Source organism: Oxyura jamaicensis, chromosome 14 (assembly GCF_011077185.1).
Source record: "Oxyura jamaicensis isolate SHBP4307 breed ruddy duck chromosome 14, BPBGC_Ojam_1.0, whole genome shotgun sequence".
NCBI classification, from domain to species: domain Eukaryota; kingdom Metazoa; phylum Chordata; class Aves; order Anseriformes; family Anatidae; genus Oxyura; species Oxyura jamaicensis.
The window spans coordinates 10910151-10923695 of record NC_048906.1 but is presented as its reverse complement, the minus strand read 5'-3'; positions in this window follow the sequence as shown (position 1 = coordinate 10923695).

Below are 13545 nucleotides of genomic sequence, written 5' to 3'. Positions count from 1 at the left end.
GCCGTGAGGGGCCGGGCTGTTGAGGGACGCCCCGAGAAGGGCTGGGGGGAAGGCGGTGGGCTTTGTAGCCCGTGTGATCTTCCGCAGGCCTCCCTCCGTCCTTGGTCAGCTGCGAGGAGGAAGCGTTCAGGCTTTCAGAACAGGCCCAGAGGGCGCTGGCGTTTTGTCACCCTCCAGTCAGCGAGGCAGGGCTTGCTGGGCTCGCAGAGAAAGCGTTGCTCGCTTCTCTATTTAGCGTAGTTCTTAGTCTTGATTTAAGGATTGAAATGATTGGGCTGCTGCTGCGCTGAATGCTGCTCCACTCATTCACTTCCTCACTAGAAAAATGTCCCGTGGATTTTTGGCCTTACCTCACTGTCTCCTGTGTCCAGGCATCGGGCTCTTGCTGCTTTGTCAGACTAAAAAGGCCAATTTCTTTTTTTCTGCCATCTTCTCACGGTGTAGATGGTGATGGTTCACAATCAAATCGATTTGCAACCCTTTCTCTGAGCTTGCTTCATCTTTCATTGTAATTCTTCTATGGACGAAGATTCCTTTGTAGTGCATCTTTGAACTCTTCTGGTTTTCAACATCGACTTTCTGACATGTTGCTGCTTCACATTAATAACACCCAGGAAAATGAAATAAAGGGGTGAATATACATTCCAGTGAATATGAATGGTCACAAGCTGACTTCATAGAAAGCTGCATTAATTATTCCCTCAGTTCTCTGAATAACAAGTGTCTGGCCTGCAGAAGAAATTCTTGGCTTTGGCTTTTACCCAGATGGAGCGTATGGTCAAAACGGGGTCATAATAAGATTTTCCTCACCACTTTCTGGAGATACACAGGGCTATGGATTCATAAACAAGTGTTTGCATAAAGGGTACTAGGAAAGGTCTGACTGATTGAAATATATTTATTTCCTATGTATACAATAAAATGCCCCAGCCCTGCTGGGTTCCAGGGTAACCATAGCTAGGATAGCACCAAGTCACTCAGAGATGGATAACTTACTTTACTCACTAGCATTTTAGGAGACATCAGAAGCCTTGGTGGTGTAGTCAAGTGTATGAGTGGCTAAAGATGGCCTTGTGGAGGCACAAAAGGACATGAAGAAAAAACTATTGCACTTTGTAACTCAAAACAATACCAAGAATGCACTGAAAAGTTGCTAAAACTTTTTGGTAAAGCATGATAGCACTGATACTGTACTGCTGTAGAAAAGAAAGGGCATGAAATATACACACATATTAAAGTTATTAATATTTTAATTGGAGATCTCTATATGACTTTGTTTTGTTAAAATGGACAAATGGAAGAAAAATAAGCTCACAATAGTTAGGATTCCCTGGAGAAATACTGTTGTCCAGCTGCATAAATGCACTTAGCTCCAGCGGGAAATCAGTCACTTGTGTTATTAGCAAAGAAGTCAGGGTATATATATATTTATATATTAAAAAATCATAAAAAGTGTTGATTGACTGAATGTCTCCAGAAGAGCTTAGCATCTTGGACTTCCTTACTTGCATGGTTAACATCCCAGCTTTAATATGGTGTCAATATAAGAAAGGAAGGCCAAGAATGTGTATAAAAAGGAAGATAATCAAGCATCAAACTAGCCTTTAATCAAATTCCAAAAACTAAATGTGAAACTAAGAAAGAATGAGAGATGTAGGAAGGATTTCCTGGTGTCAGACTAGTTCAGCTCTGCAGACTTTCTCTTATGGGAGTCTGTGGGACAGGCACTTTCAGGAATGCTGGCTTCTTTGTTGACGGATCTATTTCATGCCCAAAGGAAGTATTTCAAGCTTTTAACACCTGAAGAATGCAAATTGCTCCAAGCTACAGCATATGCCATGTTCTTCATTTGTCCTATAACTTCACTGTAATAGAATTAAAACCTAAAATAGCCTCTTGTAAAAGCTGACCTGTTCGGGAAGGTTAAAGTTTCCCTGTCTACTGGGCAAAAGCATTTTTTTTTTCACTTGAAATGAATGACTTGGAAGCCGCTGTTAGAAAATCTGGCTTTTTGAGACCTGGGATCTGCAGCATGTTGGATGCATACAGAGGGCTGGGCTTTTCTTGGAGCAAAAACTGTGTTTGCAAAGTGTTCTCCACAGCTTCCAGGATATGACGACTGTTGACTTACCTTCCTTCTGCAGTGAGGACAGCAGATCAGCATGGAAACAGAAGAAAGCATAAAGGACAGATTTCCAAGTTTTCCCTGTGTAAGATACCAAATCAAGTTCCTGTGATATTTGCTGAAACTGGATTTCATGACCAGTTCGAAAGAGACATGGAGTCGGCTCCCCACCAATGGCTGTTGACTGGCCACTTTGCGTGGCCACACAACTCTCACCAGGATTTGCAAGACAGCTGCAAAGTTTCATGAGCCAACTACTGAAGAATTCCTGTAGATGAAAATGCTCCAAACAGCACAGGGTTTTTATGACACCCACTCCTGGCCTCTCCTGACATCCAGTCTTGGCTGCTGCTTCCTGCTTAGTTTCAGTTGCCAGCGTCTTGTTCAGAGCTATTTCCAGTCAGCGTCTGTTGGAGGTATGTACACACAGCCCCCAGATTAGTACCAGAACTAACCAGCTACTAGAAGGCAGCAGGGCTCATAGCTACTTTGGTATCTCCCACACCCAAGCTGAGCCATGGATCAAATATCTAGTTCTGCAAACCAAGACCATTCAGCTTGTTATGTAAGCAGATGTGCATGTTGTATTCTGAATTTGGTGACATCCATGATGGATAACATTCCACCTACTTTGTACTCAGGGTGCAAAGAATCGTAGCAAGTGCATTGCATATAATGGGAAAACACAGTAAATTAACAGACCTCCTGGGAGCCTCAGCCCTGGGCCTGAGAGGGCAGGCAAGTCCTACTTAGTAACATATTACTGGGTCTCATTTTTGTTTTGGATGCAGGACATTTTCATCCTCTGACAAGACAGAAATGCTTTGCTTTATGGGATCGCTCAGTGCAGAGAAACAAATAGAAAAACAAGTGAGGAGGGCAGTCTGCTGGGCTGGTGGGCTCTGCTCACTGTGTCTGCAGTACTAAGAGCTTACGTGATATCCCTTCTGACACAGATTTTGGCAGTACCATAGGGACAGACATGCCTGGGGTCTCTCCCAGCTGCATGGGGCAGGAACAATAGTGGGAAGCTGGAGGCTGAAGCCAAAGGCTCAGATAAACTGGTAGGATGCTGGGAGGCATGAGATGGAGCTGACACAAGCTATTGGCCAGCACTGCCCCTCTGCAGAGAGTGCTGGCTGCAGGAAAAATGCCAGTGTAAGACATTTCAATGCTCCTCTGGGCACTTGTTCTTGCCCCTGTCCTGAAAACCAGTTTCCCCTCTGCTGTACCAGCACATTAACTTGCAGACCTGTGCTTAAACCAGCTCCTTGAACTGAGGAGGGGAAGTGAGAGAGTGGCGTGGTGGTGCTGAGCTACCTATGGTGTGAAACCACCGTGAGCATGCCCACACTCCCTAGACAGAGCAACAGATCACCTTTGACACGGATAACCTAGAGCAGTCTGGGCAGAAGCAGGCACAAATAAGGTGCATCAGCAAAGCTGAGGTCAGGGTAAAACTGAGGAATGACAGTTGTTCTGCAACCTGTGCAGTGTCAGCAAACAAACTGCTAGTAGCTCAGGTACACTCTACCACTGTCTCTTAAGAGATAAAAAACATTCAAACTCAGATGCAGCCGAGTTGCTGCTGGTCATTTGTTTTTACAGGGGTAATCCTGTACCCCTTGCAAATACAGAAACGCTACAGGGAGTCATTTCATTACGTACTGGTAACGACCGAAGGGAACTTTGCAAAGGTGATGCTTGTATTGTATGGGGTAGAGAATGGTCACTTACCAGCTCTGCTGGGAAAACAACAGAACAGTTTCCAAATGAGATCAGAAGCTTATGTCCTGACTGGGACTCAGTCATTCACTCTCCTAGGGGCTGGTCACAAAAGTTGTCATGGAGGGGGTGAGCGAAGACTGAAAAGGAAAGAAAGAGGCCTAGAAAGTGGCAAAAAGTGGCAATTTTTATCACAAAGAAAGACAATTACACAAACTGAGAGTATTTGTATGGGACATTGTGGATACAACAAAGTTATAGGGATTCAAGATCTGTTTGAAGAAATACTTGGTAGGAAAGTCTGTCCAGGGCTATTGAATTCAGACACCATCTCTAACTCGGGAAGTCTCTGAGCCACGAACCACTGGGTCTGGTGGAGTATTTAGAAGTATGACTGTACATTTGACCTGGTTTTATACTGTCTGTAAGCTTTTGCAATTCGCGCTGTTGGAGGTACATATCTTCTGCTCAATGGATCTGTTATCTGACTCATCTGCCCTTAGAAATTCTGTAGCAGTCACAATTGTTTTGCTTATCCTGCCTAGCTGACCCCTTCTAATAAGTCTAAATTCACCCAGGCAATGCACAGAAGGTGAAAGAAAATGTTTGAAGAGCAAAAATTCCCCAAATCTTCTTTAGTGTAACAGAACTGCCTATCCAGACCCTGTTGTTTGCCATCACAGACTGCTAGATTTAGGATACACATGGGCGTGGGCATATTTAGAGTCATTGACCACAGGCATGACATAGCACTGGTTGCTAAAACTGACCTGAAGTTGTTTGCCTTGCAGGATATGGTAAGAAGGCTTGGATTGAATATCATTGACTAAGGTCACAAGAGTTAAGCTTGAAATAGCAGAATATGAGAACATTTGGGATGTAAACAGGTGACTGGAGGGACTATGTCACAGGCTTTTTGCAAGGGATAATCATTGACCAGAACTGTTGGCATGTAGGCAATGATCTAAGAGTTTACTGCCTGTATAAGACTGCTGGCAACAAAAAGATTAGTTCTGACTGAAGTGTAAGTTAATTATATTCCCGGTGTTTTTTAACTCCAGTTTTCATGTCCTGATAGACTAAAAAGATGATTATAAATGCTGCATGAGAGATATTCATCTGAAGGCTCACAAGACAGAACAAGAACCGGAGAACCCCTGCTCTTAGGGTCTGTGTTTCAAATTTAGTTGTTGTAACTAACATTACTGTTCCATTCCCTTTTAACATTCTTTCCCAGGGTAAGAAAATCTATGCACTCCCCTTGTCTCCTTCCCTTTTGAATCTGCAGGCTGAGTTTCCTTAGATTTTCTGAAACCCAGTTTCTAGGTGGGGGATAAAGATTTGGAATCATATTTTCACCCCTTAGAAAATGAAAAAAAATGCTCTCAGCAATTCCCTACGCTGTTTCAAGTGCTCTGGGTGGTCAGCACAGAGCTACTGGCCACCCTCCCAGTCCTATGCTGCTTATGGGACATACGTGGTAAATAATGTATAGGACCATATGGGGTGGGGAGGGGGAGATAGAGGAGCTGGCAGCATGGTGAGGTCCTCGGGAGGGCAGGAGGAGATGAAGGTTTTTGTGGAAAGACAGGGAAATTGGACACAGGAGCCTAGGAGCCTAGTGTTTTGTTCCACTGCTCAAAGACCTGCTTAAACATGAAGGATTTCCAGTTTCTGTCTGAGGTCCCATTTAAAAAAAAAAAAGGGGGGTTCTTGAACCCTCAGATGTGAGGGTGATTATTTCCTGCTGCAGGGTTTCCCAGCAGAATGCAGACTTTGGGGTGAGAATTCAAGTAGCTGCAAAGCAGCAGGATGCACCCTCTGCATATCAATTTTTCAGTTGGCATTGGACTTAGTGTTCCAGTTCCAAGTACTGCCACTGAAAACAAATGTCTTTTTTTTTTTTTTTTTAAGAGATGGAACTTGGATATTCCCAGGGAAAAAAAAAAAAAAAAAAGAGAGAGAGAGAGAGAGAGGGGAAAAGAAAAAAAGCAGTCTGGGGGCATAACTACAGTATAGGTAAAGTTTGCTTTTGAATGTAAATCACTAAAGCTTTCTGCAGCATACACCCACTTTTAACATCTGCTTCAGTCAAGGCAGGTCTATGCTGCAGCTTTGCTGGGGCTTTAGGAATTTAACAAGAAAAAAAAATCATACCCTGGCCAATAAAATCATATTGGGAAAATCCCAGTGTAGTTTGATTAATAATGGAAAAATAAAACCCTTTGCTAAGGGATCGTGGCCTGTTTGAGGTGGTAATTCCTCTATACTAACAAGGCAAATTTGGGGGCAATATAAGCCAAGAACCCTGTATAAGGGCTTTTAATGGGCATTGAAGGTAAATCATATCATTAAGGAATCAGCTTTGCTGAGCAATGGCTCCTGAAATTCAGCAAAGATGGGGACGGGGCTCCCCCTCTTCCTGGGCCCCCAAGACACTCTGCAGTCAGCTTTCAAATAACCTTGTCTGGGTAAGCAAGATTAAATAACCAGGGTCACGCCTTCTCTGTCAAGCAGTGCTATTGCTCAGTCAGCCCCTCCTGTCATTCCTGTACATTTTGGGGGTGGTTATACTGAAATCAGTAAACCTCTAGAGCATGTCTAACTTCACGAAAGGTCCTGACACTCACAAAGCAGCAGGGTTAACTAGCATTGCTGAATCTGTTTCTGCCCCATCTGCTTGCCCTTCTGCCATCATGGGTGGCCAAAGAGGATATGCAAGTACTGCAATCAGGAGCATGTTGTGTCCTCATATAGGAATACATATATTCCCACAGCGTGCTGTAAGCTGTGCCGTAAGTCATGTCTGCTATGGAGGCAGTAGCCTCCTGCCAGGTGAGAGCAGACAGCTAGACGTGACAACCCTTCAACAATCCCAAAAAAGTGGGGCACGCAATGCAGCCGTCATGTTGAGGCAGTAGGGAAGGATTTTCTGATCCCCATGGCTTTAACACTCAAAACAGAATCCCCTGGTGACACAAATATTCTCCACAGACTTATGAGGTCCTTGAAAAGAAACTGATATGGCCTAGCTCCAAGACTGCCTCTTTTCCAAGTAGGAACCACTTTTCCCTACTGTGGATTGCTGCCCGTCAGAGGCTTGTTTCACTTTTTAGTCTAGGAGTTGGTTAAGATAGCTACCACATCTGGTTGCAATGATCTGGAACTTTTTTGCCCTTCTCTGGGCTGCCTTACCAAAGAGTTCGTGTACATCACAATGTTGCTTTAGTTGGGATATGCATTGCTTTTGGCTGAATGTTCAAATACGTTGTCACGTGGCAAGAAAGACTTTTGACTGGAAAGTTAGGAACGCAGAGCCAATATAAATATTCACTGAAAAAATAGGAATGATTTTCAAAATAGCTAAGCTCCCAATTTATTTGTTCCTACTTCCTGAAAATTTATCACATTTGCTTGGCTCCTGGCTTTTCCCCACTTATCTGTTTTCTCCCTGCTGACATATTTCTGAGAGTGCAGCACAAGCTGTGTCTTGCTCCATTTTGTGGGCTGTGGTATTTAAAACTTCAAATAAAAGTTGCAGTTGTGTCTTCAATGGGATTTTGGGTTAGCCAGTTGTAGTCTTAACAAATTTGTAGTGATATAGGATAACCAAAGATATTTGGAGTAAGCCAGAATTCCTCCTCATGCAAAGAAAGTGACCAGGATGGGGGTTTGGGGGGTTTTTTTTTTTTTTTTTTGGTCTGAGCAGCAGGAGAATTCCTCTTCATGTCAAATTGCACCTTATGCTGTTGCTGGGGGTTACAAAGACCCTGGAAGGGCACGAGGCCACAGGCAGTGACAAGGGAAGCTCTGTTTCCCATGCACCATGATAACAGTGCAGTCCCAGAACAGTACCGAGAGAGGTGGTGGGACCTTCATCTTTGGAGGCTTGCAGAATTCAGCTGGACAAGGCTCTGATGAACTTGCAGCCAGCTCTGCTCAGAGCAGGAGGTCCTTTCCAACCTCAGCTGTTCTATGATTGCATGAGAATGAGACCCCCACAGATGAAAACCCCATCTGCCATGCCCCTCAGTACTCCTCTTTGCCTACAGCACCATCTCAGAGCAGTGGCTCTCAAACAGGACCATGAATGTGTTGCCTTTGTATAAGCTGAAGGCCTGAAACTTGCACTCTCATCACTTGCAGCAGGTTGCTCTGCAACTAACCACTGATCAAAGTTACAGCCTTTGGCACAGTAATTAAACATTTAAAAGGATAGCATCTGCTTAACAGCATTTGGTTTGGGTCGGACAAGAGAACAAGCTTTTTTCCCACCCTTGGAAGGTTTCAAGACTTCACTGGGCAAAACCACATGTGCCTTGATCTAATGTTGGTGACTGTACTGCTCCTGCAGAAGGCTGGGCTAGACACCTCCAAGGTCACTTCTAATCAATACTTCTGTGCTTTACAAGTCTAAATCCAGACAGGCTGAGGAAATTTAGATTCACAAAACAGACTTACATATTGTAGTAACTTCTTGTAGGCCTTTTGCCTTCTGTTAGGTCTTCCTTAAGCATCAAGTGTTGAGGAACCCGTCACTGGTTCTGAGCACAGGATTACACAAGTGTTCAAATAGTGGTATTGAGGGGAAGGAACACACCTGCATAGACCAGGTGAATGTACTTTGGGGAAAGGTGATTTGTGTCTCTCCTTTCAGAACAAGGGGCACACATCTTTTGCTGACTCATTCATAACTTTTGTTCGTTATTACTATAGAACTTCACCTGGGATGTAGAGGCCAAGGCCTTTCCCTCACTGAGCACACGGAGCAAGAAAAGTAACCACCATGCCCTGTGTTCTGCACTGTGCTGCTGCTGTGCAAACCAAGAGATCAAACCCCAGGCTCTGGACATACATTACCCTGCCTAATTCTCCACTGACTGTAACCTGGCTCAGAATTGTTCTGCCATGCAGCCCAGCAGCAAGTGTAGCTGCTGGCAGGCCCACAGCCAGGGACAGTGGGATCACGTTCTTCTGGTGGTGTCAGGGCCTGCCTCCATGCAGAGGCATGAACTGAGCCCTCGAAGCCCCAAATCATCATGAGAGAAGGAGGTGACCTCTGATTTCAGAAGTACCTTTGCCTTGGCAGAAATGGCTACGAAGGATGAAAAGATGGGAGAGGACTGGCGTTGGTTACCAAGCATGTGGGAGTGGAGGGGCACTGGAGAGATGCTGGCTAACCAGGGGGGGTCAGATTGCAGAAAGACCCTATTTTTGGAAACCCTCTGACAAGTTGCCACATCCTGCCGGGGGGGCTCGGTATAGCAAGGTTGTTTGTCTGTTTTTTCGCTAAGAAACCATTGAGAGGAGCTGTATCACCTGTGGACTTGCATCTGAAAGTGCCTTAATTTTGTTCTGTCACTACATTTTAATTTCCATTGCACATCTGATATGTGGCCTTCTGATGTATAGCACTTCTACAACATTGCTTGTCCATATGTTAGGTTCAAACTGGAGAAAAAGAGAGAACAAGGACTATCCAGCTGGAATGGCGTGTGTGATGACAAGTGGGTAGGGGAAGCAGAACAGCTTGATGTGTGCACTACAGTGACCTACAGCCAAATAGCCAAGGTGTTATTTACATGTGCTGTTTACACATCTCACATAAGCATCACTAAATTAATCACAATTCAATTACTGTTGGAATTGATTTTTATTTTTATTTTTTCAACTAAGAGTGTTGGAAATTAAATGCTGTAGAATCCATTCTTGGTGTCAGTGCTGTCTCAGGAACAATTTCTGTGGGTTAGATGAACCCTCAGAATGCTTTTAATGAAGCAGTTAGCAGGACAGTTAGAAACTGTTTTCTCAGTCTGACTAGTTAAAGTTAAAAAAATAATAATAAACCACCAACAAAAAAACTCCTCTAATCAAAGATAAACTAAGTGATCATGAGAAAGGAAATGCTTCTATGAGTAGCTCTCTGTCCTGCCCTGTCACCCTGCAGCATGCTGTATGCCTGCCCTTTCCCAAGAGAAGGCCGTGCACATGGCTGCTCCTACTATTTTGGGATAATGTATGTACCCGGGACTGGGTGCGTTCAGGAACAAGAGAAGCTGAACTCCCGTGTCAGCACACTCCCGTGGTTCAAGAGGGATCATCTCCCATGGCACGGCGAGGTGCTCCCAGGGTCTAGCCTCTGGGTCTCAGAGGTCTTCAGCCTCTGACTTTGGCACCCGGGTCTCTGCTGCCAGGAGTGAACCGTACTCACAACAGCCTCTAGAAATGGAAAGAATGCAAACTGGTTTTGGGACTGCTGGGAGGAAGGTCAAGGTGGTTTCAGGGCTACTGACATTGGCATAGGGGGTTACAGTAGCCAAAAACCTGGGGGATTAGAGAAACTGGCTGCTGAGCAGCATTGTACACAGTTGTCCCTGGGGTGGAGGTGGAGCCCCCAGGATCCATGTTTCCAGCACTCAGGACAGATACTGAAGTGGCACTGCACTTGCAGACCGCAGCAAGCTAAGCAAATCAATCAGTCAATCAAGCAAGGAAACAAAAATGAAAACTCCAAATTTTGTCTTTAATCATCCCAGTGCTGTCAAAATTTCTTGATCCTCATTGTGATATGTGTGGGAAATTTCCCTCATGTCAGAGACCCCTGTGAGCCATGCACACAGCAGGCCAGGGATGGGGATGGGGCCACTCCAGGTGTGTTTCTTGGATTAGCTCACAGATGTTTTCTAAGAGGGTGATGGAAAATGTTCACCCCAGGCCAAACGGCTGTGCAATCACCTCTCATACAGCCCTGAGATCAAAGCCTGTCACGCTCCTCGAAAGACAATGTTACCCTACATGAATGAGGGTAACTTGTCTGGACAACAACAACAACAACAAAGCACAACAAAGTTTTCTGCAGATGGCTGTGCTCAAGGTGAAATAAATTTACTTTGGCCTGGACAATCTTACAGAATTTATCAGGATAAAGCCACAGTGGCAGCTGAGATTGGGAGTTGACTAAGTCTGCAGCTGGTGGCTTGGACTAGGTCTGGTTGTTGCCATGTAGGAAGGCAGCTAAGGGATTGCTGAGCAAGACGCACGTGGATAAGGGCTGACAAAGCCAGGATGTCTGAGAATGACATTTCTGTGCAGACCTGCAGAGACACTGGCACCACAGGGAGCCAGGACCTGAACCATCTCCTGCTGTGGGAGGTGCGGGCCAGAGAGGAGCCACCCCAGCAGCCTCTGCCTACACCCTGCCTGGAAAAAAGCCTCTTCCCAGGCTGTGCTGGCAAACCCAGGTGTCCTGTGGGAGCAAAACGGGCACGTTCCTGCAGCTTTGTCCAGGACATCCATCTGCTGGCACAGGCTGGACCCAGGTCTTTAGCTGGTGTGGCTTCATCACTCAGCTGCCTGCAGTGGATGAGCATCTCTGCACCCTTGGACGGACCAGACCTCCATGTGAAAAGGGGCTGGGTGGGGTGCAGGGTAAGGCCCCTGGGGACAGTGTGAAGGCTTTAAAACAAGCAGGAATTCTACAGCTATAAAAAAGCTAAAATTCCACAAATATTTGGAGCTAAATTTAACCCTGATCCTTCCAAATCTGTGCTCATGTAACTGAAGGTCTGCCAGATTAAGCTGCTATACAAGAGGTGTGCTATTTTAGGAACAAGAAGGGATTTTTTTCTCCCAGAGCTTTTGCCAGACCTCAGCTTCAGACCTCAGCAGCAGGGTCTTGGTAAAGGGTCCTACTACACAGCACAGGAAAATTAAACTTGGATCAAGCCCACCAGTGTGGCATGGCTGTAGGCCCACAGGGGGGTGGGCTCGCTGAGCTGCTCAGCACCATGGCACAGTGGGACGGTGGTCAGGAAGGACTCACCACTGCTCCTTCCTGGTCCTAGAGCAAGTTGAGAAGGAGCCCAGGATTCCCGTGCTACTCTGGGCACTAAGCCACTGGCCTCCTTCCCATTAGCCATAATCACTGGTTTGCTGGCTAATTTATGAGACATGCTGTAGGGACATTCATGAACATAGAAGCTGCTGTAAACATAATTTGTTTCTAGGATTTGACAGTGTGTATCTGAGCAACTTCATTCACCCATCATTCGCAGAGGCCTGTGACAGTGCTTCTGCTAAACAGGCTAAGAAAGCCACGAGCTTCTGTCAGGTGCTGCAGATTCTTTCCCGAGTCGTCTGGTTTCCAGCTTGTGCCAGGAAGCAAGGCAGTTAGTCCCTCTGGCTTAGCATTATGGCTAGAAATGTTATTGTTAGCCATTAAATTCACTAAACCTATTTTCTAGGTTATTGCAGCATTTAGCTTGGCTGCTCCAGTGTGGTTTTAAAGTTGTATTTCAAACATATAATATGGGTTAAAAATAGCCAGTGTCTAATTAGAATAATCCCAGGGGAAAGTCAGATTCCTCACTTTCCCAACGAGCTGTCCTCCTCTCAACATGGCAGACACATTTCAGCTCAGTGACCAGATCCTTCTCTACCAACGTGTGCCAAACGAGACCTCCAGCATCTGGGAAGAAGCTTCCATCAGAGAGGCAAGAGCAAACTCCTTAGGAAAAAAAAAAAAAAAAAAAGAGAGCATTTCATGTCTTAGGACAAGGGAGCTTCTCCAAGTGTCCAGGCTTAAGTAACCCCCACCAACAGCTTCTACATTTGTATTTAGCTTTTCATTTTCTAAGTTCCTGTGTGGGTGTGTGAGAAAAATCCCATCTCATCAGTCGCTGGAATTTCTGGGAACTGGGCATACTCCAGCATTATGGTTTGGGTTTTAGGATGGCAATGGTGCCAGAAATAGTATTTTGCAAGTAGCAGCATGCAGCAATCTGGTGGGCCATGAGATTCCATAGGGCTATCATTAGCCCATGAAGCATTCCTGGGGGTTACAGTGGGGAACGAGGCCTGGCAGCAGCCGGTAGGCTGCCCAGCATCCCCACTTGAAGCTGCAGGGGGAGATGAGTCAGGCCACATCTCTGCCACTCTGGCAGGTGGAGAGCAGCCCAGGCCCTCCCACACAGCAGCCAGGGGCCGTGCTCCTCCTCAGGACACTGGACATCCTGCAGGTGATGAGCCTGGAAGAGCTGCTGGCACCATCAGACACCCCTCCACTCCACACTTGGCTCCTGAAGCCCTGCTGAATCCTGACAAGTTTTCCTGAGGGGCTCTGGAACATTTTGTTTGATAGGATGGATGGGCTGAGGAGTAACTTTTCTGCTTGAAGCCTGCCAAAAGCCAGGCTTACCATGGCTTTGCCCAGACACACTGTGCAAGTACTCTCCAGAGCTGGGTCTTGTTACATCCTTTCATTCACAACTGTGAAATGAGATATGCAAACAAAAATGTGAGGTGGATGCTACCAAGTCCTGGGGCTGATGAGCCATCTCCTCCATGTCATCCCCAGGGCACCGGGAGGTATCCTCAGCTGGCCAGGACCCCTCATCCCCCAGGTACATTGTAAAGCCCCTGGTACTCAAAGCCATGTTGGGGATAGTGGTCTGTGTGGGACATGTATTGCCTCCCTCCTGCAAATGGATGGAAATATTTCTGTTTTCCAAAATTAGTTTCTAAATGTGTTGAAATTTCCTTTCAGTAGGAGTTCTTGAAAATCTGGTCCTCATTGTGAAACTGAATGACAACTTTTTCCAAACCCCCTTCTTTGGGGTTCCTCACCCAAAGCAGATTTCAAGTCCTTCTGCTTACAGGGCAGCTCTCAGTATTACCCTGCTGAGGGACTCAGGCAG